The sequence below is a fragment of the Lichenostomus cassidix genome, chromosome 2 (genome assembly GCF_008360975.1).
Source record: "Lichenostomus cassidix isolate B80296 chromosome 2, HeHo_3.0, whole genome shotgun sequence".
In the NCBI taxonomy this organism is placed as follows: Eukaryota; Metazoa; Chordata; class Aves; order Passeriformes; family Meliphagidae; genus Lichenostomus; species Lichenostomus cassidix.
Window position 1 is genome coordinate 811,446 of NC_139482.1, and position 22,211 is coordinate 833,656.

The 22,211-nt window shown below is 53.4% G+C and overlaps 1 protein-coding gene and 1 long non-coding RNA gene across 13 annotated transcripts in view; one reads left to right on the forward strand and one right to left on the reverse strand.

The window, feature by feature from the left end:
• The window catches only part of MAP4 (microtubule associated protein 4), a 141,836-nt gene extending 139,231 nt beyond the window's left edge, over positions 1-2,605 (reverse strand). For 10 of the 11 annotated variants that reach the window (XM_085050023.1, XM_085050021.1, XM_085050029.1 and 7 more), the window contains exon 1: positions 2,474-2,605. The gene's annotated coding sequence lies outside the window, so the exon portion shown is untranslated. Of the gene's footprint in view, positions 1-1,747; positions 1,890-2,473 lie in introns of those variants that run through there. The other variant, XM_085050019.1, reaches the window with a different exon arrangement.
• A 407-nt stretch (positions 2,606-3,012) lies between these two features.
• Positions 3,013-17,915, forward strand: LOC146440656 (uncharacterized). 2 transcript variants are annotated; one of them, XR_014849634.1, is made up of 5 exons: positions 3,013-3,320; positions 4,756-4,831; positions 5,980-6,076; positions 15,236-15,766; positions 15,863-17,915. It is a non-coding gene; the product is annotated as an uncharacterized LOC146440656 (long non-coding RNA). The 2 variants fall into 2 exon arrangements; XR_014849635.1 differs by lacking the exons at positions 15,236-15,766; positions 15,863-17,915 and adding exons at positions 13,696-13,955; positions 14,464-14,787.
• Positions 17,916-22,211: the final 4,296 nt, after the last annotated feature.

The window sequence follows — 22,211 nt, forward strand, 5'->3', positions numbered from 1 at the left end:
ACTACAGAATTAGTATTTCCATCTGTAAATGACACTTACTAGCACACCCTGCTCCCAGAGTAAGCCCAGGTTGGTTTCAGCAGTGTCTGGGAGCCTGTGGGGTGATTATTCACCCCCTGGTCACTCCAAAGCTCACCCAAACAGGGCTGCACTCATCACTTACCACAGCACTCACAACCTTCAAAGCTCCCCACAGACAAATTAGGCAACTTGTTAAAACAGATCTCCAGATAGGCTGCAAGGGTGAGGTCCTGCAGTTCCCAGAGCAGAGCCATGGTGTCCCACACTCCCTGGAGCCTGCCTGGGATCAGTGGGCAGCACAGGGACAGTGCCTGGCACAGCCCTGGCTTTGGAGAAACAAGCTGATAAAGTCAGACAGCAAAGCCCCAGCGAGGATCCGCTGCCATAAGTGTCCTCCAACAGCCTCCCCGTTTGTTCTTTAAGGACAGGAGTGACATAATCCTCTCCTAATATCAGCTGAGGGCTCGGGGGGAACCAGGGGTGACCCACAAACTGTACCCATGGCAACACTGGGCCCTAGCTGAACTCCCAGGGCTGGCATCTTCAAACCACTGACACTTCTTTGTATTATCTGATCTTTCCCTGATGTCATTTCTACAGAGACACAGAAAAACAGATTTAATAATATCCACGGCCTTCAGCTTCAGAGTCAACAATCAGAGTCACAAACAGATCAGCTATTCTGCCTTCAAGCTTATTATTTGTCACTAACATGTAATTATTACCACGCAAAACAAAAGACACAGGATATTGCTGCTGTTGCAATAGCAAGTATGTTAAGCCCTTTTTCAAACTGAAAAAGCCCTTCTCTTCTGATGCAAGAAGGCAAAAAAAGAATAAAAAATTAAAAACTTTAAAAGAGCCCAGGAATCCTCCAAAATGCATCTGGAAGGATAACCAGAAATTTCATCAGTTCTTACAAAGAAAAACAAACAAAAACCCATGAAGTAAATTTAACAGACAGCTCTGTCCAGCCAACATCACCTTTATCACAATTGTATTGTGAACCTGAATTATTCTGAGTTACAATTTCTCTTTCTCAAATAAAGGAGGAGTTCATGAAGCTGCAACAGCACCTTATAGATATAATACCAGTAAAACATACCAGATGGGACAGTCAGGCCCTGGCAAGGAGAAAACAAGCTTTAGAGTTGTAAAACTCCAGCGCAGTCCTGTCCCTTCAGTTTACAAAAGGAAGCTAGAGCAGCATCACATGCAGAGCAGGAGGCCCCAAGCAAGGCTTGTTACTCCACCACTGAAACACTGGGCAGGACCTGGATGGCTATTGTCTTATTCAAGAAGCCTTTCAGCTGAAATTGCAAGCTGGGAAGAGCGTGGTTCATTGAATAGATGAAATCAGCTTTAAAAATAAATAAAATGTTTTTTAAAAAACTCAAAAATCAATGAGTTGATTTGTTAAATCTATACAGGAATCGGGGGAAGGAAACAAGAGAGGGAGCAACCAAGTAAGAAAGACCAAGAACCACCTAAAGAAAAGAGACACAAACAACTAAATTCAGGTTTAGGACGTTCACAGACCAGGCTTTTAACACACCCCTGTAAGAGAGGGAGAGCTTACAACACTCATACTACCAGGATACACTTAGAAGCAGCTTTTGGCAGCAGAACAGCATCTGCAGAACCAAAAACTTCACCACCTTGAGTTTAAACTTATTAACAACAAGCCTGCATCACGCCGTGGCGAACATTTCTTTAATTCTGGTACCTCATAACGCAGGCGTTCCCTGCAAGAGAAGTTTGCTCATCCCGAAAGCGGGCCCGCTCCGCACTGACGGCTCGGCCGAGGCTGCGATGACTGAGCAGAGGCCTGGAGCCTGGCGCATCCCCGGCTCGCCACACCCAGCGCTCCGAGCCGCGGCTCTGCCCATGCTCATCCCTCAGCCCGGGTCCCGCTGCGAGCCCGCAGCCAGCCTTATAAAGCCGGGAGTACGAGGGATCCAACGGGAGCGGAGAGGGGAAGGACGGGGGGAAAGGCGGCACAAAAAGTTTCGGGAGGTCCCAAGGAGAAGTGCGGAACGGCCGCGCCGCCCTTGAGCGAAACCCGCGGCTGCCTGCGCCGGGGGAGTCAGAGCCGAAGGGACCCTGAGGGAGCAAGGCCGGGGAGCCTCGGCGGCCCCTCAGAGCCCCGGACCCAGCCCAGCCCCTGCCCCGAGCAACAAAGCCGCGCCCGGCAGCTCCCGCTCCCTCCGCCGGCTCCCCCGGGAGATGCTCGGGGATGCCGCGGGCCCTCCCTGCGCGCCCCCCGCGCCCCGCAGCCCCTGTCACCCCCCGGCCCGAGCCGGCCGGCCCGGCCCCGGCCCCCCTCACACGGGCGAGGCCGGAGCCCCCGCTCGGCCCGGGCCGCCCCTCCGCCGCCTCGGAGGGCGCCGCGCCCGCAGAGCGGTGTCCCCGCGCCCCGAGCCCGGCCGCAGCCCCCTCCCCGCGGCCTTACCGAGCGGCGGGGGCGCGGGGCAGCGCCGGGACGGAGGCGCCTGGCGAGTGTCGCTGTCCCCTGCGGGCCCGGCGGGAGGAGGAGCGGGGAGCGGAGCCGCGCTGGCCGCGCGCCGAGCGCACTACCCTGCTGGCTGCGGCGTGGGCGGGGCCAGCGCCGTCCGGCCAGTCAGCGCCGCGCCGCGCCCCACACCGACCAATCAGCGCGAGGGCGGGCGGTGCGCGGCCGAGCGGGGAGGGGGCGGTGCTGCGGTGAACGGGCAGCGCGGTCGGGTGCGGCGCGGGGCGGGCAGAGGGGCGGGGATAGCGGCTGGGGCGGGGCCAGGGGCGGCGATGGAGGACGGGAGCGGGGCTGAGGGGGAGAGGGGCTGAGGGGACGGGAGCTGAGGGGACACGGCTGATGGAGAGAGAGAGGCTGAGGGGACACGGCTGAGGGAGAGAGAAGAGCTGAGGGGACACGGCTAAGGGGGAGAGGGGCTGAGGGAGAGAGGAGCTGAGGGACACGGCTGAGGGGGACAGGAGCTGAGGGGGTACGGCTGATGGAGAGAGGAGCTGAGGGGACACGGCTGAGGGACAAGGCTAAGGGAGGAGCTGAGGGGACACGGCTGAGGGACAGAGGAGCTGAGGGGACACGGCTGAGGGACAAGGCTAAGAGGATGAAGGAGACCCCATGCGTTGGGAGGGGTGAGGTGGGGCAGGAAAGGACAATATTTATAGGGGGAGAAGAAATCCGGGAGCGTGTGCATGCCTGCATTACACAGAACCCGCGGATGTGATGAAGGAGCTGGAAGGAGTCTTGTGACAAAGCAGTGCCCAGGGACAGATGGAGTGCCCAGCCGCCCCTCCAGGTGGCCGAACAGCAGGGACCACTCGTGCTGCTGCTGCTCGTAATCCTCCGTGGCCCTTCTGGCCCAGAAATGCAGCCCTCTGCACATGCAGGAGGGCAGGAGGAGAGCAGGAAAACAGGATATAGGGGTGAAATGTAGATGGCAGGATGGCGAGGGATGAAAGGCCATGCTTTTACAGCAGGCACAGCTGCACAGTTATGGAATCCCAGACTGGCTGGGGTTGACAGGGACCTTAAGGATCATCCAGTGTCACCCCATGCCATGGGCAGGGACACCTCCCACCATCCCAGGCTGCTCCAAGCCCTGTTCAGCCTGGCCTTGGACACTGCCAGGGATCCAGGGGCAGCCACAGCTTCTCGGGGCACCCTGTGCCAGGGCCTCACCACCCTCCCAGCCAGGAATTCCTTCCCAGTAAACCTTCTAAATCTACCCTCCTTCAGCAAAAAGCCATTCCCCCATGCCCTGTCCCTCCGAACCCCTGTCCAAAGTCTGTCCATGTCTCCAGCTCTCCTAGAGTCCCTTTAGGCACTGGAAAAGGCTCTAAGGTCTCCCTGACCCCTGAGCACCCCACTGGTCATTGACCATCCAGCCTGTTCCTTATCCACCAAGTGCTCCATCCATGAAATCCCTGTCTCTCCAGTTTGGAGACAAGGATGTCATGTGGGACTGTGTCAAACACTTTGCACAACTCCAGGCAGGTGACACCAGTCACTGTTCCCTCACCCACCATCGCTGTACCCTCAGCTGTTTGCCCTCAGTGAAACCATTTCCCATGGCTGAAACTCCCTCTGACGAGAGCGAGGTGACACTGGATTGCTGCAGTGACACCAACCTCGCAGGAGGAACATTCAGCCTCATTCATCATGGATAAAACCATTACAGCGTATTTTGGGAGTTAACCTGGGTGGGAGGAAGGGAGGGACACCATCTCCTGTCTGTTGACAGCAAGGCTCCTGCATGTCCCCAGGGCTCTGTGTCACCCATCTGCCCAGAGGGAGCTGCAGAGCTACTAAATCATGAAAATATGGGACACGCTGGCCTGCCAGATAAGAAAATCAAAGCGTGGTGACTAAATTAAAACAAAAATAGGTGTGTCTCATGTCTGGTCACTGGAGGGAGGAAACACCCTTGGCATGAGGTGCAGAAGGGGCACACCCCATCCAGGTAGGGGTAAGTTGCACCTTCTGCCCACCCCTCCTCCCTCAACCTCCCAAGCCTGGGTACCTTTCCAGAGCCAGAGCTGGTAAGGGGAAATCCCCTGTCCTGATGAAAGGCAGATCCATAACAACTGCTTGTACCATGTGCTATTTTAAGCTCCAAGATAAAATAGCATCCTAATGGCTTTCGTTTGGAGGGTCGGGCAGCGGTTTGAATTTCAGGGCTGTCCCTGCCTACCCTGATCATCAAATGCTTAAAGATCCTTCTCTCTCCTTAGGACATCTACCTCTCTTCCCCTCTGAGCCTTTCTGCTGCCTGTGTCCAAGACAGGATACACCCTGGTGCTAGAGCAGGTGAGTGCTTCCTGTGTCTGTGGAAGTTAGTGATACAACAAAAAACATGGGGTTACAACTCAGTAATACAGCAAAAAACAGGGGGTTACAACTCAGTAATACAATAAAAAGCAGGGGGTTATAACTCAGTAATACAATAAAAATCAGGGGTTTCAATCAGCACCATGTTAGGGTACATGTCTGACCACTGGGCTGATCTGCTTTTAGCTTCAGAAAGAGCTTCTGGGTCATTTCTTCTAAATTCTGAGCCTGGAATTTATTTCCTGAAAGAAAAACCTGAGAGCTCAAAGCCATGCCTTCACTGCAGAGTGGTCACAGAGGAGTAAACCTTTGGTGGATTAAGGACACAGTGTTCCCAGGCTTCTCTCTGTCACACAACAGCTGATACCTCACCCAAATCCCAGCCAGGCACACCTGAAATCATACAGCAGAGTAGAGCCCTTTAATGCCATAGGTGTGTCCATTGTAAACTATAAACTGCAGCAAGCAGCTGTCCACCGTAATCCAAACATCCCTGAGGAATTGCACAAGGGCCTTCCGACCTGCCCAAGCCTGGCTGTGTGACCCTGGCAGGTTGGGCTCCCACCAGCCCAACAGCTGTGGGTTTTCCTTCCATGAAACCAAATAAATCACAGAATAGCTGGGAAGGGACCTTAAAACTCATCTGGTTCCAAGGATGGATGGATGGAAGGAAGGGCGTTATATAACATGAGCTGCAACTCTATCCTCCAGACAGGTGAATTCTTGTAACTCCTCAAAACTCATCCATATAAAGATCATCAATGAAAAAGATAATCAGTGAAAAAAATCATCAATGGAATCCCAGCTGTGCCTCTTCCTAGGTGAACAACTGATTGATGTGTCCTCTTAGCTGTTCCTGTATTTACCAGCCTTGCCCAGAAGAGCTCATGGCTACTTTATTATTCTACCCAAGCTTAGCGTGGCTTCCCAGGGCACTGTTTAATATGACATTTCCTTGGTTTAGTTTAAAATCTGAAGTCTGTTCCCTACTTCCTAGGAGCAACTTCAGGCCACACTCCATTCGTTGCCTCCTCACATACTTCCCCTATGCAAAAATTCAAAGCATCTCCTTTATCTTTGTTTGTCCCTCTAAAGAATATAACCTACTTCTCCACTTGCTTTTCCAGACTCCGAGTCCTCTCCATCCCCATGTGGCCTGCAAGAGAGGGCAGCATGAACCAATGTCCTCAGTGCCAGGCAGACAAAATCTGTGAGACGCCACAGGTGTGTCTGTCCTTGTCACAGCAAAGGGGGATTTGGTTTGGTGGGGCTGGTGGTGGGAGAGAAGGCATTTAGGCAATGGCTCTGCCCTTTCATCAAGCCAGACAGTGAAAGTGGCTGGGGAAAAGGGAAAGGACCCAGCTCATCTCCCTAAGGAGTCATTCCTGGCCAGCCCCATTAGCCCAGCAGGGCAGGTAAGGCAGGCCAGCAGCGGGGCTGCTCTCGGCTGACCCGTGCTGGGTGAGTCACCTGTGGGCCCTGGGAGAGCTGGAAAGGGAAAGCTCCGTCTGGGCAATGCTCGTTTGTCACCGCTTTGATGGGAGCCGGTGCAAATGAAGGACGCTGCGTGACACAGCCAATTCCAGGGCACTGACAGCACAAGTGTTGGAGATAAGCAGTAATGAAGCAGGCAGCTTTCCTGCAAGAGTTTGTCATTCCCTGCTCGGAGCACGGGATGTGACAGCCAAAGGTGGGTGCCCGACAGGGGCAGAGCTGCGGGGTCTGTCTGGGCTCTGCAGGGACACGGCACTGCCGAGGGCTGAGCTGTCACTCCTCACATCCCTCACTCATCCTGGACAAGCAGCAGAGGGGTCACGTCCAAAAATGAGTGCCCAGCAGTGCAGTCAGTCAGTAACAAACCTGAACTCTTATTGAGAAGAAGAACTCATGAGCCAGATCTGGACAGGGTTTGAGTGGAGCAGGGAATTGCCTCCACACTTGGAGCAGCACCCAACAGACTCATTTTCAGGAAATTTCGGTTCATTCACTTTTGAAAGGGAATGAATGTCTGTAAGTAGCTTGGAAAATTTGAATACTCTCACAAAACAACCCTCCTCTCATCACTATCCACTCCCTATCATGGATCAGGGATGCAAGGGGAAGGTAACTACTCAGTGAGGCAGGACGCTGCTCCAGAGACAACAAAAGCATTGTGGGTCACTGGCAGACATTTGCCAGCCAGACAGGCTGTTCTGCTCATCAAAGCTGACTCCAGCACAATGGAAGGCATGGAATTTTGGCCAGGGATCCCTGCCATCCCAGAGACCTGTCAAGGTTCTGTGACTGGTCATGGGATTTGCCTTGCAGCTGGCATACCCTGTGATCTCCTGATCTGGGATCTCTCCGTCAGCTGTAAACTGGTGTGGGGCCAGAGGAGGAGGAGGAGAAGGAGGAAGAGGAGGAGGAGAAAGGTGGCTGTGGGGCTGCATTGAGGCTGGGGCAGTGAGTTCCATTGCCAAGAGCTCTGTGGTGCCAGAAAACACAGCTCCAGCTGCTGTCCTGCACCACAAGCCCTGCTGTGAGTGACCCAGGACACTTCCCACACACAGCACAGGAATGGAGCTTGGGATTTCTCCTGTGAGAAGGGGAGAGCCTGCAGAGGCTGATATTTGCATTGCTCTTTCTCCAAGCAGAGCCTTGTCCTGGAAAGCACAGGGCAGCCTGGCCTTCATCCTGCTCCTCTGGAGAGGGCTTTTAGCATCAGAGCTGATCTCTGCTCTAGCCTGGGCCTTCATAAACCCAGCCCAATTATTCTGAGGCAGAAAAATTGAGCCTGTGCTGTAATGACAGAATGAAATGTCCTCAGGAGTTTGCGCGTAGCCTTAAGTTACCTTTTATAAATAGGTTAACAGCTGGAGGGCCTGTGGTTGTTCAAAGGGAAAAGACATACAGGACATGCCCTATATGATATGTTCCATCCTAAGCAATTCTGCCACTCTGCTGATTTATATCTGCAGATTAAAGGATTTGCCTTTCAATCAAATTATTCTCCTCAAACTCCCAAGTGGGGGACAGAGGGGATTGTGACATTCTCCACTCGGTGCAGCTCTCCCTGGCGCAGCCATGGATGTTTTCTCCCTTGCTGTGTGAAACACACAGCTCCCAAATTGCTCCTGATCACTTCAATGGGGATTTGCTATTTCTGTCCTGCTTCTGGTGCACAGGACACTTGGGGGACAGGAGAGGGTGAGAGGTCTTTGGGCCCTGAGGATCTCCCAGCCTGAGCTAGACGGAGCATGTAACCAGGACTGACAAAAGCTGCCTGATGAGACAGAAGACGACTGTTCTGGGGGAAAGCCATCTGCAGAGAGCCCTCTCCATCAGGCCCTGAGGGTCTGCAAGAAGTTTTGTGCAAGTCATACCCTTCACTGACAAGGAGAGTGTGTCAGGGAGCAGGGCCTGGGTTGGTTTCATCTCCTGCTCCTCCCTTGGGTGAGCAAGTACAAGACAAGGTGCAGAGAGCAGCAGAGGGAAAAGTTCTGACCACTCATCTGCAGCTTGGGAGGAGAGGCCTGAGGGTGCTGAGGTGAAAGACACAGTGTCCAGAGGATCTCCAGGCCTCTGCTGTGAGACCTGCTGGGACAAAACGAGGGAATTGTGAAAGACGACCAAAGGCCACACCTGGTTTGTGTCCAGACACACCAGATCTTGTGTGTGGGGACAGCTGTGCCAGCTGTGCTGTGCCAGGCCAAACAGGGGTGATCTCCTCATGCTGAGTCTCCTCCTGGGCTGCTTGGAGCTCTGGGAAAGGACTTTTCAGAGCACACACTTTCCATACCACTCCTTAGGACTACTCTGGGCAATCCTAGGATCCAGCAGTCCACTCCCCTTCTGAGTCCTCCTAAGCCAGGGGTAGCACTTCCTTGTGGCTACAAGTTATAGAGGGTAATGGTCCTGCCTTCCAATTCCTCTGTTTTCATGTTACAGCAAAAAAAATAAATGGAGACTTTCTGCTGCATCTTCTCTCGGCCATTCAGAATTTGCTCTAGTTCCATCACATCATTTCTGACCTTCCTTCTTCTCCTGAGGTGACCAAACTCTCAGTGTCTCACCACATGCTCTTCTCTCTTCCACAGCTGCCCTCCCTGCTTTTGGTGAACTCTCCTGAATCTCCAACTTCCTTGCGGTGTGCTGTGGGAATTGCCTTTGGAAAGGCTGTACCACCTGCATACATTTCCTGCATCACTCATCTGTGTTCCAATAATTCCATTACTCTTCATCTTCCTTCTCTTAAATCTCTAACACCTTATTCCTCTTGCTCCCAGCCTGGGCAGAAGTCAGGACACTCTAGGTACAGCAGAGCCCAAGTCTGATTTTGGAAATGCCACTTTAGATCCCTGACTCTCCTGAGGGTCCCCTGCTTCCCACAGGTGGCTGAGGACACTTTGGCTGCCTGAAGAATTCCCAGGGCATTTTCTGTTGCTTATTTTCAGTTTGGGCAGCCAGGCCATTTGCATGCACCCTGTGAAGGACATGTGGGCTGGGAAGGACATGTGTGATGCTCATCCTGAGCTGTGCAGCCACTGCTGGTCCTGTTCTGCTCACTCAGCACTTCAGGCATGCAAATAAAGGGTGTGTGGCTTTCATGCAGATGCTGCAGCTCTAAATACGAGCTGCACAGGAACATAGCATGAAAAACACCTTTTCAGGCTAGAAGCAAGGTCTGTGTGTGGATTAAAGGCAGTGTCACCTTAGCAGCAAGGGCAGAGTGGAGCAGAGAATTCCAGACTGGTTTGGCTGGGAAGGGAGCTTAAGGATCATCCCATTCCACCCCTGCCATGGGCAGAGGGGCTCCAGCTCTTGGAGCCAGAGCTGCTTCCCTGTCCCTGACAGCCCCTCAGCCCCAGTCCCAGGTAACAAAGCCCCCCCAGCTCCACAGCCCAGGAATGTGAACCTTCCCCACCATTTAAAATTCCCTCCCCAAGATGGTTTTTCAGGCTGCAGTTGGAAAAGTTTCCTGCCTCTGCTCCCAAGCCCTGGCTGCTAAAGCAGAGCAGAGTGAATCAGCTCACCCCTGAGGCTGGGCCAGAGAGGTGAACTCTCAGGAATTGTCTCACATCTGAAGCTGGAGGAGGAAAAGAAGGAAGGTGGTGGCTGGGATAAGGGTGTAGCTGCAGAAATTGGTCCCAAGGAGCAAAGTGAAAGTGCAGCACACACTGCATGGCATGGCTGCAGCAGAGCTGCTCCAATTAGAGCTAAACCAGAGGGTGGCTGATGGTGGAATTAAAAGTTGCCTGAAAATGCTGAAGGATGAAACTCAATCTGTCATCTAATTTAATCACCATGTTGTGAAACCCGAGCTTTCTGGAGGAGACAACGTAAACACAGGCTCTAGAAGGCAATTTCTTCCCCTGGGACTCCACAACAGACCTGGAGACCTGATTGTGAAATTCCATCATTGCCAGGAGGAAAAAATTGCCGATAATATCCAAAGCTTGTGCTCAAAGGCCACAAACTGCCATGATTTTTCTACATCTCTTTCTGCTCTTGCTTTAAAAAGACATGAGAGCTGGGGGAAATGACAGCAGCTCTCAGTACTATGGGGGAGAATTCCCATTTAAATTCTTATTCATCTCCCAAAAATGAGCGACTTTAAGGAAGGGGGGTGGAGGGGGGAGTGAATGTGCTGCAGTTGCTTGGAATAGCAATACAAATCGTTCATACAAAGCATGGAAAATAACGATAATCCGAGGGGAAAAAAATCTTGGCAGGCTATGAAATTCAAAAAAGGCAGAAAACTAGGAAGTCTGAGCAGTGGCAGAAGCAAAAAGACTGAGAGACAGCCCCTTCCCAGCCTTTTGAGAGATAAAACAGGCTTTGGGGAGAGCAGGCAGGTCCTAGGGCCCAGCACAGGAGGCTGTTGGCAACTGATCTTAAGCATTATCGTGGCGTTTTAATTTTTGCAGCCAAGAGGATTTATCACAGAAAACAGCAGGGCAGCAGACAGGCAGGAATTAAGGAAAATTTCGGCCCCCGCCTCTGTGAATTGATTGTAATTGGAAGCATCCACCAGCCAAGGATCCAGGCAACCAAATGGCCCAATTCAGCTATTTTCAAGTTTTTGGTAAACTGAATGAATCCCTAATAGCAGCACTCAGATGTGGAATGGTGTCTGCATTAAAAACTGCTTTTAAGGGCAAGAAAACAAACTCTGAAGGAATCAAAGCCCCCCTTGTCCAAGCGACTCCCAAGTTATTCGATTTGATGAAGGTTTGTGGCAGCTGGGAAGGGCATGAAATGCCACGCAAAGTAAGTGATAAAGAAATAAGTGCTGAAGACATCTATAAATAGAGGTGTTCAGTGCCAGCATCAGTCATTGCACAGGGAATCATACAGGCAGAGCAAGCTTGGGAAAAAGCTCCTGGAGAAGGAGTGGGGAAGATGACAAGAGAGTCGTGAAGATCAGAGAGCTCTGTGGCAATTAACTCGTGGCAGGCAGAGATGAAGGCGCTGGCGACAGACAAGCGAACCCTCAGGACATCAAGATGCCATGTGAAAGAGGGGGAGACGAGGGCTTGGGAGCCTGGATGACTCAAGGATTCTTTCCCCAATTAAAACCAATCCCCAAAAGTCATCACACTGATGAAACCTGCAGTGCAGTCTCTGCTCAAGAGCAAATCCTCTGGTCCCCAACTGGCCCAAGTCCTGGGCTTGCTCAACACCTGTGAGCCATAGGCTCACTGAGGATACATGGGGTGGGTTGAGCCTGAAATTGAGGTAACAGGAGGAGCTGTAGAGGCAATAGGAAGTTCGGGAAGCTGTGGGGTCATTTAGTGCCCAGACAGAAGGCACAAGGTATTTAAGGTGTCTCAGTACATCCCTGAGGGTGACCTTCAGGCCATTCCTTCCAAGAGGAGCATCCACAGTCCATGGAAGAGCTACTGGAGTTCTCCTCCCCATGGCAGAAGCCTTTGCTGTGCACAGCTCTCCCAGGCCCATATCATTACTAAACCACTGATAGAAGATTTTAGCTAAAATCTGAGCTGAAAACACTGCAGACAAGGCTTGTGGCTTCTATAAACCCCAACTGAACCCAGGACAGCATCCAGATCCCGCTAGGAGAGCACTTGGAAGCCTTCATAGTGCTTGATTTTAGCCAGCAGAGAACCTTTTAATCTCTCATTGCAGAGGGAGTTTTGGAAAGGGAATCTGATTGAAGTCGTGTCCCATGTGGACATCGCTCCCGTTTTTTGTTAATGGATGACTTCTGTCAGAGTTGGCCTCAGAGCAGTTTTCAAAGTCAGTGAATTAATTCTCCTCCCTCTGAGAACAGGCTCTGATGGTTGTTGTCTCCTCTCCTTGGCCGTGGAGTCTTTGGAAGGGAGAATTAGGGATAATCGGTTTGTCACAAGTGTCAGGAGCACACTGCAAAGAGCTTTACATGCTGACAGAGTAGTGCTGGTTGTAACCAGCCCAAGCATTTCCCTAAAATTAGGATCTAAATAAACCCATTCCTTTGGGAAAGCATCTGCTTTTGAATTAAATCATTCCAGATCTGAGCATTAGCAGTATTTTTGCTAAACTCGAGCTGTTGCCCTACCAGAGCACAATTAAACATTAGTCTGCAACAAATTCCTCAGGAAACCTGAGAAGTCAAATGTGAAACCACTGAGAAGAACCAACCGACTTCAATGTCAAATTGCTGCTTCAGCAAATGGAAGCAGATTTGGGGCACTGGGGGAAGATGCAATTTCTGGGTTGAGAAGATGAGCCACAGCCATAATAAGTGCTTTGCAAAGCCTGTATCTGCTTTCAAAACCTCCCCACAGTCATCCCAAATAAGCACTGGTGAGAATGGGTGTTATTAAAAAGGGGATGGAATAAGAACAGCCTGAGCATTAATGAATGAGTGCAGGTTTGCAACAGAGCTTGTTAAATCAGGGGAACTGCTCAAAGGTGCTCAAATGGGGACATGGCTCTTGCAAAAGCAGGATGGGGAAAGCAGCTGGAATGAGCCTGTGCTTTGTGGGTCCCACCAGGGCTTGAGAATCTGAGCTCTGCAGCCTCATAGACCTGCTGCTTCCTGATCACAGCCTCTCCTCCTGCTGATCATGGAATGGTTTGGGTGGGAAGGGACCTACTTTAAAGCTCATCCCATTCCACCCCTGCCTTGGACAGGGACACCTCCCACTATCCCAGGCTGCTCCAAGCCCTGTCCAGCCTGGCCTTGGACACTTCCAGGGATCCAGGAGCAGCCACAGCTTCTCTGGGCACCTGTGCCAGAGCCTCATCACCCTCACAGCCAGGAATTCCTTCCCAATATCCCATTGAAATCCACCCTTCTTCATCTTAGAGCCATTCCCTGTGTCCTGTCCCTCCAGCCCTTGTCCCCAGTCTCTCTCCAGCTCTCCTGGAGCCCCTTTAGGCCCTGGCAGGAGCTCTGAGCTCTCCCTGTGTCCTTCCCTTCTCCAGGTGAACATTCCCAGCTCTCCCAGCCTAGCTCCAGCCCTGGAGCATCTCCATGGCTTCCTCTGGACTCTCTGCAGAGACTGCTGCTGGACAGGCTCTTCCAGGAGCTCTGGGATGTGACCAAGGCCATAGGCTCAAGGGAAAGGAGACAGAAGGCCAGCAGTGCCTCTGATTTCCCTCTTCACTGCAGAAATCCGTGAGTGTAATTATGGCTGCTGTGTTAATTAAAGCCCAGGCTCACTGCCTCCACAAATGCACTCAGGTATTTGAGCAGAGGTGAGTCTTTTGTCATCCTTTGGCTGGGCCAGAGCAGCTTTAAGCCTCACCAGCTTTAAGCCTCCACCATGAAATACGAGATTGATACAACAAAGAAACACTGAAAGACACTTCCCTTACTTGTTTAGAAACTGAAATTCCAGCACTTACACCACCAGGTCCTCCATGGAGCACCAGAGCTGGCAGGAAGGGCTGGAGCTGGGGAGATCCAAGGAATTGGGACCAGAGGAGCTCCTGCACCTTCCCAATCCTCTCCTTTCACTCCAGGATGGTGTCTTGCAAGCAAAATGTATAATTTTTCCCCTTGCTGATGGTTCTGCTGATCAGGTCCTGCACCAAACTCTCCGTGTGCTGCCGCTCTTCTGGTCTGGGAGAAGAGAACCAACAACAAAATTTGGCAGTGTGATGAAAGAAAGGAGTAAGGATCGTGTCCAAGGTTTCTCTAGGATTAGATTAAAAGATAGAAGAAATCTTTGAGGGCTTGTGATGAAAGAGAAATTTCGTGCCTGCATGGTAAACACACCCCATTATTAAAGCACATTAGGATGTGATTTGTAACCAAATATTACAAATATGGCTATTTATTACCAAATTATCCCACGGTAATCCCTCAGGGCTCCCCAGCCAGGACGCTCCAGCACAGAGAACAGGGAGATAATCTGTCCTCTGGCAGCTGACAACAGACAGGCTCTATTCAGAGAGGAAAATCAGGCCCAAACTGCCAGAATAGCTCAGGAAAAGGAAGCCTCTTCTTAGGGAGGGTTGAAGCATCCACAACCGACTGCTCAACCCCAAAAAAGGCATGGATGGGAGGCTTGGCTGTTTGCTGCTGTTCATTTACCACTGAAATGCACCAAGCTGAAAACAATCAGCATATTTGCAAACACTGATGTTCATTATTAAAAAAAAATGTTCTTTCTTGCCAGGACAGTGGGAGAAATGGAATCAAACAGCCGAGATGGCACCGTGATGTTGTGCAGAGCTTCACCACAGCCCCCAGGAGGAGCTGCTTCAGCTGAGCCTCGCAGCAGTTCCGTCTGGTTCCAATCTTTACAGGCCATTAATTCTGAAGCAGTTAAAGCTGCTAAACAAAGAGACAGCGTAAAATAGACATTTTATGCATATACATCTCTAGAACCATGTGCAGGAGGGATTGCTGCTATTGTTTCCTCATGGAATCATGGAACCATGGAATCCCAGAATGGGGTGGGTTGGAAGGGATCTTTAACTCATCTCCTCCCACCCCCTGGCATGGGCATGAAAATGAGTAGATGATGTTGCTCTCTGTCACCTCTGGGTGTCCGTGGCAGGTCCTGCTCCCCACTGGCACAGTCCTGTGTGCCATGGGAGGTGTGGGGTTGGAGGAACACCAGGGGGGTGAAGGGAAGGGATTCAGGATGCTGCCAAACCCCACACTTCTAAAAAGATCAGGCCTTTCATCCCTGCACCTCTTGTCCCCACCTTGAACATCCCTCATCCAGGAGTTGGACTCCATGGTCCTTGTGGGTCCTTTCCCACTCAGGATATTCCAGGATTTACTTGTGGGAGAAACGCTCAAGGTTTGCCAAAAAGCACCTTCTGCCCACTTTGTCCATGCTGGCATACAAACCCCACAAAGGATCATGCACTGATGTTGAAATAATCCCACTGGTACAAATCTTGGCTGCCATTCATTGAATACTGAATTCCTTCTTGCAGGAAGTCTGATGAAACAGGGAAGTGCCCCAGGGCCCTGATTGATGGAGAGAGAAGATGGGAAATCCTTGTGTCTCCTGGACTCCTGGAAGTGTTACAGGCTGAGCTCACACAGCCAGGCCATAAAGTGCTGAACTGCTTTGTTCTTTCCTGCTGGAACAGCTTCTCCTCCTGGGCTGATTAAAATGCCTTGCACTGGATGCTCCCAGCATCCTGACCCCATGACTCAACTGAAACCAGGATCTGCTGCAGAGGCCTCTGGTCTGCTGGAGAGAGAAACAACACTTACCACAGCACAGATCCACGGGGAATTATGGCAAAGCCCAGCTCTGTTTGGCAATAACCGAGTTATTTATGAGTGGGTGGGTGTCTACATACTTTTGTCAATAGCAACATCATCTCTGGGAAAGAAAAGACTCTTCTGGCTGTCCTGTGGTGAGGGAGGAGAAAGGGCCTGGCAGAGATCTCCTCATCACTTCCAGGAGGAAGGAAAAGCATCCAAACCCCAGTTTTGCCATCGGAGTGTTCAGCAAGGTAGGGAAGCTCCTCCTCGGCTTCAGCCAAAAGCAGGATGGGAGAGGAAGCTGTTTAAGGGCTGTTAGCAAAATGCTTCATGTTTTCCTCCTTCAGGCTCTCCCATGGCATCCCCTGGCAGCAGGAGGGTGTGAATGTGTGCAGCAGCCAATGCTTCCTGCCCAGGACGTTCCTGCTGGAGCAGAGCAGCCCTGGGACAGCGCCCAGGCACGGCTCCAGCTCCAGCCCTGGCTCTGCACAGACATGATCCTGACAAACGGGGCTGCTGCATCCATCCTGGGGAGAAAAAGGGCAGCACTGGAGAGCCTGGCTCTGGCTCCAGCTCCTGCTTCGTAGGTAGGAAACGCCCAGGCTGCTGCAAAATCCCTGCTGTGGGGCAGAGCTGCCAGGAGATGCTCTGCGGGCAGAAGTGTGAGTGTGTGACAGGGGGGCTTTGGGCTGGTTCAGGTGGCACAGGCAGGATGGGGACAGGGGGATGTAGCCCTCAGCCATGGCTGCTCCCTGTCTCACCAAGGCCCGAGTGGTAGCACAGCCTGGGGCCAGCTGGGCTCCAAATTCCCAGAGCGTTTCCCTGTGAGGCACTGCTGGATGGTTCCCTTCAGCACCCTGAGCCAAAGCCTGGCTTCTCCCTGGCCCCAGTCCCAAGCCCTGCCTGTCCCAGCAGCTCCTGTCCCTTGTGGGTCCCCAGTGCCAGGCAGGCTCCATGCTCCGAGCAGGTCCCAGCTGCCGGGAGGTTCCCAGTGCTGAGAGGGGCACTGGGGAATTGTTTTCCACGGGCTCCAGCTGCTGTTTGGCAGCGCCCAGGGACACTGAAAGCAGCCTCTCTCCTCCCGAGCCGCGGCTGCAACAATTGCGCCTTTGTCTCGGCGCTGCCGACGTCTTTATTCCCACTGTCAGGTCTCCAGGCAGAGCTGGTCTCCTAGGCCACAGCCACACGTTCGTTGTGCAAACAGCTGCTGCTGTTCCAGGGAATATCCTGCTTCTCTGTCTCCTTCCCGAGCCGTTGCTCAGCTCAGAGCCCTTCTTGCCTCCCACCCCAGGGCACAGGAGTTAGGTTGGAATGATGGAGCAGGTCTTGTCTGATGAGGATTTGGGGTGAAATCCCCTGGGAACAGGCACTGGCTGCAGAGTGAGATCTGTGCTGAGGAGCAGGGAGTGCAGAGAGCCCTGGCACCCCAAACCCCCGGTGCAGAGGGTTTCTGGACCACAGCTCCTGACAAAAACCACACTGGGAACAACTCCACCAGTCCCACCAGCACCACAGCCAGCTAAAGGGTCAGCTGGGAGCAGCTGGGAATGGGAATAAACACAGCAGGATCCCGAGACATCTGTGCACAGCTGCAGAGGGGCGGTGTGTGTGTCACGTACCCCGCAGCACCCCTGGCCTGGGAGCTCTCTCTGCTGCCCAGGGATGGCTCTGGCAGTGCCAGGCAGTGCCTGAGCGATGCTTCAGCCCTGCTGAGCTCTGCTTCCCTGGCCAAGGGAGGAGCAGGAGTGCTTCCCATGGGGCACACTGGAGGTGAGGAGAGCACAGGCTGGGAGAGCTGGGGTGTCCAACCTGGAGAAGAGGCCATTCCCACTTATCCTGTCACTCCAGGCCTTTGTCCAAAGTCCCTTCCCATCTTTCTTGTAGCTCCTCCAGGCGCTGGAAAGCCCAGTTAGGTCACCCCAAAGCTTCTCTTTTCCAGGCTGAACAATCCCAATTCTCTCAGCCTTTCCTTGCAGGAGAGCTGCTCCATCCCTCTGATCACCTCAGTGGTCTCCTCTGGACTCTCTCCAACAGAAGGATGCTCAGACTTCTTACTCAATTCCCACCTCATGGGATGGAGGGGAGAGGAGCAGCAGATTTGTGGAGCTGCTGGGGATGTTGCCAGTTGTTCCCAGTGTGGAGTTTGTGGCACCTGCTCCTGCTGCAACGGGACCAAACTCATCCCCTCCACACACAAAACAGCCAGGAGAGCCCCAAGCACACCCCAAATTCACTTGTGGTCACCGTGCCAGGGCAGACCCCACATTGCCTGGCACTGTGGCGATGCCAGGAGAGTTTCCATGAGCACAGCATTCCCCACGGACCTCTGCGCTCACCAAACTGGTTCAGTGGGTTTGAATCCTTTGTCATGCTGCTTCCCAAAGCACAGCTCTGCTCCTGAACCTGCTTCCCAAAGCACAGCTCTGCTCCTGAACCTGCTTCCCAAAGCACAGCTCTGCTCCTGAACCTGCTTCCCAAAGCACAGCTCTGCTCCTGAACCTGTTTCCCAAAGCACAGCTCTGCTCCTGAACCTGTTTCCCAAAGCACAGCTCTGCTCCTGAACCTGCTTCCCAAAGCACAGCTCTGCTCCTGAACCTGCTTCCCAAAGCACAGCTCTGCTCCTGAACCTGCTTCCCAAAGCACAGCTCTGCTCCTGAACCTGCTTCCCAAAGCATGGTTCTTTCTGCTCCCCAAACCAGGCTCTGCTCCTCAGCCTGCATGCCAAGGGCTGCAGTGGGTGGTGGTAGTCAGGGACCTGTGTGGGCCCAGCTGTGCCTCTGGGACTGCCCAACCCCGGGAAAAGGAGGATGGTGGGAGGAGGAAGCAGGGCTGAACCAGGGACAAACCCCAGCAGCGCTGGCACCTGATCATTATGGCATTGGCAGTGTCACCCACAGCGGGTTTGCGGCTGCCCATGGCTGTTCCCAGGGCACAGCCCAAATCCTGGCACCTCCTCTGCCCTCTGCCAGGGCAGGAGACCCTCAGGACAGGCAGGGCATTGCCACCCTGTGCCCAGAAAGGGCTGCAGCTCCTTGGGGAGCCTCCACTGCCCCGTGCTGGGTGTCACAGAGCCCTGACACCATGTGGGTCACCCCGTGGGGCAGCTGCCAGGTGACCCTGGGTGCCAGCCATGCTTCCCGAGCTACTGCCAGCTCCAGGACTCCCTTGTGGATTTCCTGAGCTGCCTGGGGCAGGAATGCTGGTGATGAGGTCACAGGGATGAACCCCACAGAGCTGGGATTGTCTGTGGGGTGTTGGCACCCACTGATCTCCTCCCCTGCTTCATTCCTTCAATCCAGACTCCCCAGATCCAGCCAGAGTCCCTGCAGCACCCAGCACATCCCACCAGGGTCCCACCTGCCCGTGCCACCAAAGGCAGTGGCAGAAGCCACTCCATGTGGACAATCCTGCAGTGCAGTGGGAGCTCTGGCCCAGTTCCATCCTGGCTGCATCAGAAGCTCCTCTCCCCAGTCCCCTGCCCTCCCCGAGCCACCATCAGGGCCATTCCTGTCCTGTGGCCCTGTGGTGGCAGAGCTGTGGCCATCAGGGCCATGTCTGGCCCAGAGATGTGCCACAGGCTGGGGATTTCCCTCATGGAGCGCAAGAGAAAGAAGGAAAGGGCACTTGGCCACATTCCTCTTGGCCTCCTTCCACTTTCTGCTTTTGATGTTGTTCTCCCTTTTTACAGCTCCTTGCTCGAGCCTTAAGCTCCAGCAAACATGGAGAGTTCATCCAACAGCAACAGCAGGGCTGTGTCTGCAGCAGGGGGAGAGCAGCACAGCCCCAGCCAGCCCTCCCCTAAAGCAGATAAACCCCAAAGACCTCCCTTGGCTGGATATCTCAGTGGCATCCTTTCTCCAAAGGTGCCCGAGGGCCTTCAAACTCCCTTGAGAGCAGCCCTGGCCCCTCTGCAGGAGGTGAGGCTGAGGGGCAAAGCCTGGATGGGACATGGAGGCACCCCTGGGGCTGCCTCCCCCCCACATCCCCCTGCACTTCCCCCCTCCAAGGGAGCTATTTTGGGTGAGGAAGACCCTGGTGGTGCAACTCCCCCCCACTCCCTCTGCTGCCTCAGTACCCTGGGCTTGGTGCCAGTGGCACATCTGATGGCACCAGAGGATCCAGGGGCAGGGGCTGAGCAGAGTCTGGCACCCCCAGAGAGGAGAACAGGGCATGCTGAGGGAACCCATCATTCCTTAGGGCTGAGCAGATGCTCTGTGCCACCCCAGAGCCCAGGGATGCTGCTGCATTGGAGCACTTGGATCCCTCAGCCCACGGCAGCCTCCTGAGGCCGCAGCAGCCTCAACCCCTCAGAGCACAGAGAAACCATGGGGCTCAGCCCAGGGCTCCCCATGGGCACTGTGACAGAACCATGCCAGAGCCACTGCCAGGCCCTGCTGGCACCCACACAGGAGCCTCCTGCAGCCTGCCCGGAGCTTGGCTCGACAGCAGGAGATTAGCTTCCTTTCCAGCTTTGCCGGGATTTGGTGACCTCTAACAAGGACCTTCCACCCCCCCTGGCAGCCTCCCCTCCTTGCCAGGGATCCCTGGGGAGCAGAGCACTGCTGGGAGCTGGAATTGTCCCCTTGTCCTCCCCAGATCCTGTCCAAGGTGCAGGGAGCACAGGGATTGGGAAAAGGGATCAAGGCAAGGCAGGAAAGCCATAGCACAGCAGGATCTCCCCATCCAGGAGGGGATCATGGGGCACTGGGCTGTGGTGTACCCCAACAATGTCCTTTTGGGAGCAATCACCACCCAGCCCCATGGAAACCCAGCTGGCAGCCTGGCTGAATCCTAGTACCAACATTTCCAGGAATTTTGGGGCACTGCTGCCCCCACAGCAGCTCAGCAGGGGCCAGCTTAGTCACGCTTGGCACTAAAAGCCACTGCCAGGACAAGAAGCCAACGATTTTCTTACAAAGCAGCTTCTGCCCAGCAAAGCCATGTGAATCCCCTTCAGAAAACATCGACTCACCGAGGTACAGCCAAGATTTCATCCGAGGCAATTCCTTCTGTCTCCTCTCCCTGCCAAACCCCTCAGCTTTGGGGCAAGAGGATTCTCCCAGCTGCTGCCTGACACATCCAGCAGTGCTGCTTGCGAACCTGCAGGACCTTGGTTTGTTGGGGAATTTTCGTGAGTTTTACCTGATGATTTGAACCTCTGTTGCAGCCCAAAGCAGCAGCACTCGGGTCAACAGAGATCCTGCTTTGCCCTTTCCCAGTTCTCACTCTGTGCTCCTGCCTCCAGCTGGGATAATCCCTCCTGGCCCCACAGAGCCTCAGGTGGGGCAGCTTCACTGGACAAATAACTACTGAAAATTCCAAGTTTGGGATTCACAGGGGCTGGGAGTGTGCAGGACAGGAGCAGGGATGTGGGAAGAGGCTCCAAGAGGCCTGGGAAGAGCTGCTGCACAAAGAAAACAGAGGAGGCAGAAAGGCGAAGACTGAAGGTTTGCTAGAAAATGTGCAAAAGGATTTAAAACCAGGGAATTGCCTGGTTATGGCTAAAATCAACTTTTCCCTCTTCCAAAGGCAGCCCAAACACCATGAGGAGGCACTGGACAACACCCACTGCCACTTCCCAAGGGAATCCAGGGGATCCAGGAGCTGTTGGCACTGCAGGGCAGCTGGCCCTTTGCAGTTGGACTTTATTAGCCACAAAAGACAGAGAATGAGAATCCTTTTAGGCCCCAAAGATAATGCAGTATGGGAGGAAACTCCGAGCTCTGTGGTGCTCAGGAGCTGGAGGTCAGAGCTGATGAAGGTTTAAGCTGCTTTCAACATCAGTTTTAAGGGTGACAGATGGAGGGAAGGGGGAAAGAAACTCCACCCCATTCTCTGCTGGAGCCTCCCGTGGCTTTGGAGGCACAGGGCTGTAGGGCAAAGGAAGCTTTTATTGCTGACCCCATTGTTGGCCACCTGCTTGTCACATCCTCCACACAACAGCTCTCCCAGGTGCCCTCCTGGGAAAAACTCCAGCACAGACCAGGATCCTCTCCCCCCCAGGACTCCCAAGGCCCAGAATCAGGTGGGCTGTGACAAGGGGAGTCTCATTCCACCCCTCAAGGGTTACAGACATTCTCAATCCCTGGACATCCTCCCTGGCACTCCTGGACACAGCCACAACTCCCACCCCACACTCAGCTTCCTGAGAAACAGGGAGTTTGGGATGAGCAGATTGAGGGGAAGTGCAGCTGTAAACCAGGGAATGCTGTAATGGTTTTGCTGCAGCTGAGTGACCTTGGAAAGGAGCATCCTGACCTCCATCTGCTTTTTCTGGACACAGAGGAGGAGTTAAAACATTCACAGGGAGAAACTGTTAGATTGCAGAGTGAGACTGAGATCCTGCTCAGCCCTTGTGGTGCTGAACTCCTGCTTTAGCACCTGGACTGCACCAAAGGGCAGTTTGGGTCACTCAGGTCACTGCCCCTGACCTTCCCTGACTCTCCAACCTCACATTCCCTTCCCAGAGTTCAGCCCTGCCCAAAGCAAGGGGGGAAATTTGTAACCACCACTTCTGATTTAACATTTCATCATCTCCCCCTTCACAGGATTCAGCTTGGAGGGAAAACAGCAAATTCTGACTTTTTTTTTCTAACAAGAAAGAATTCCAAACTTAATCCTCTTGGGGGCAAAAGGATTAACGGCAGGTTTTAAGGAAGAGGTTTCAAAAATAAAAAAAAAAAATCAATTAAAAAT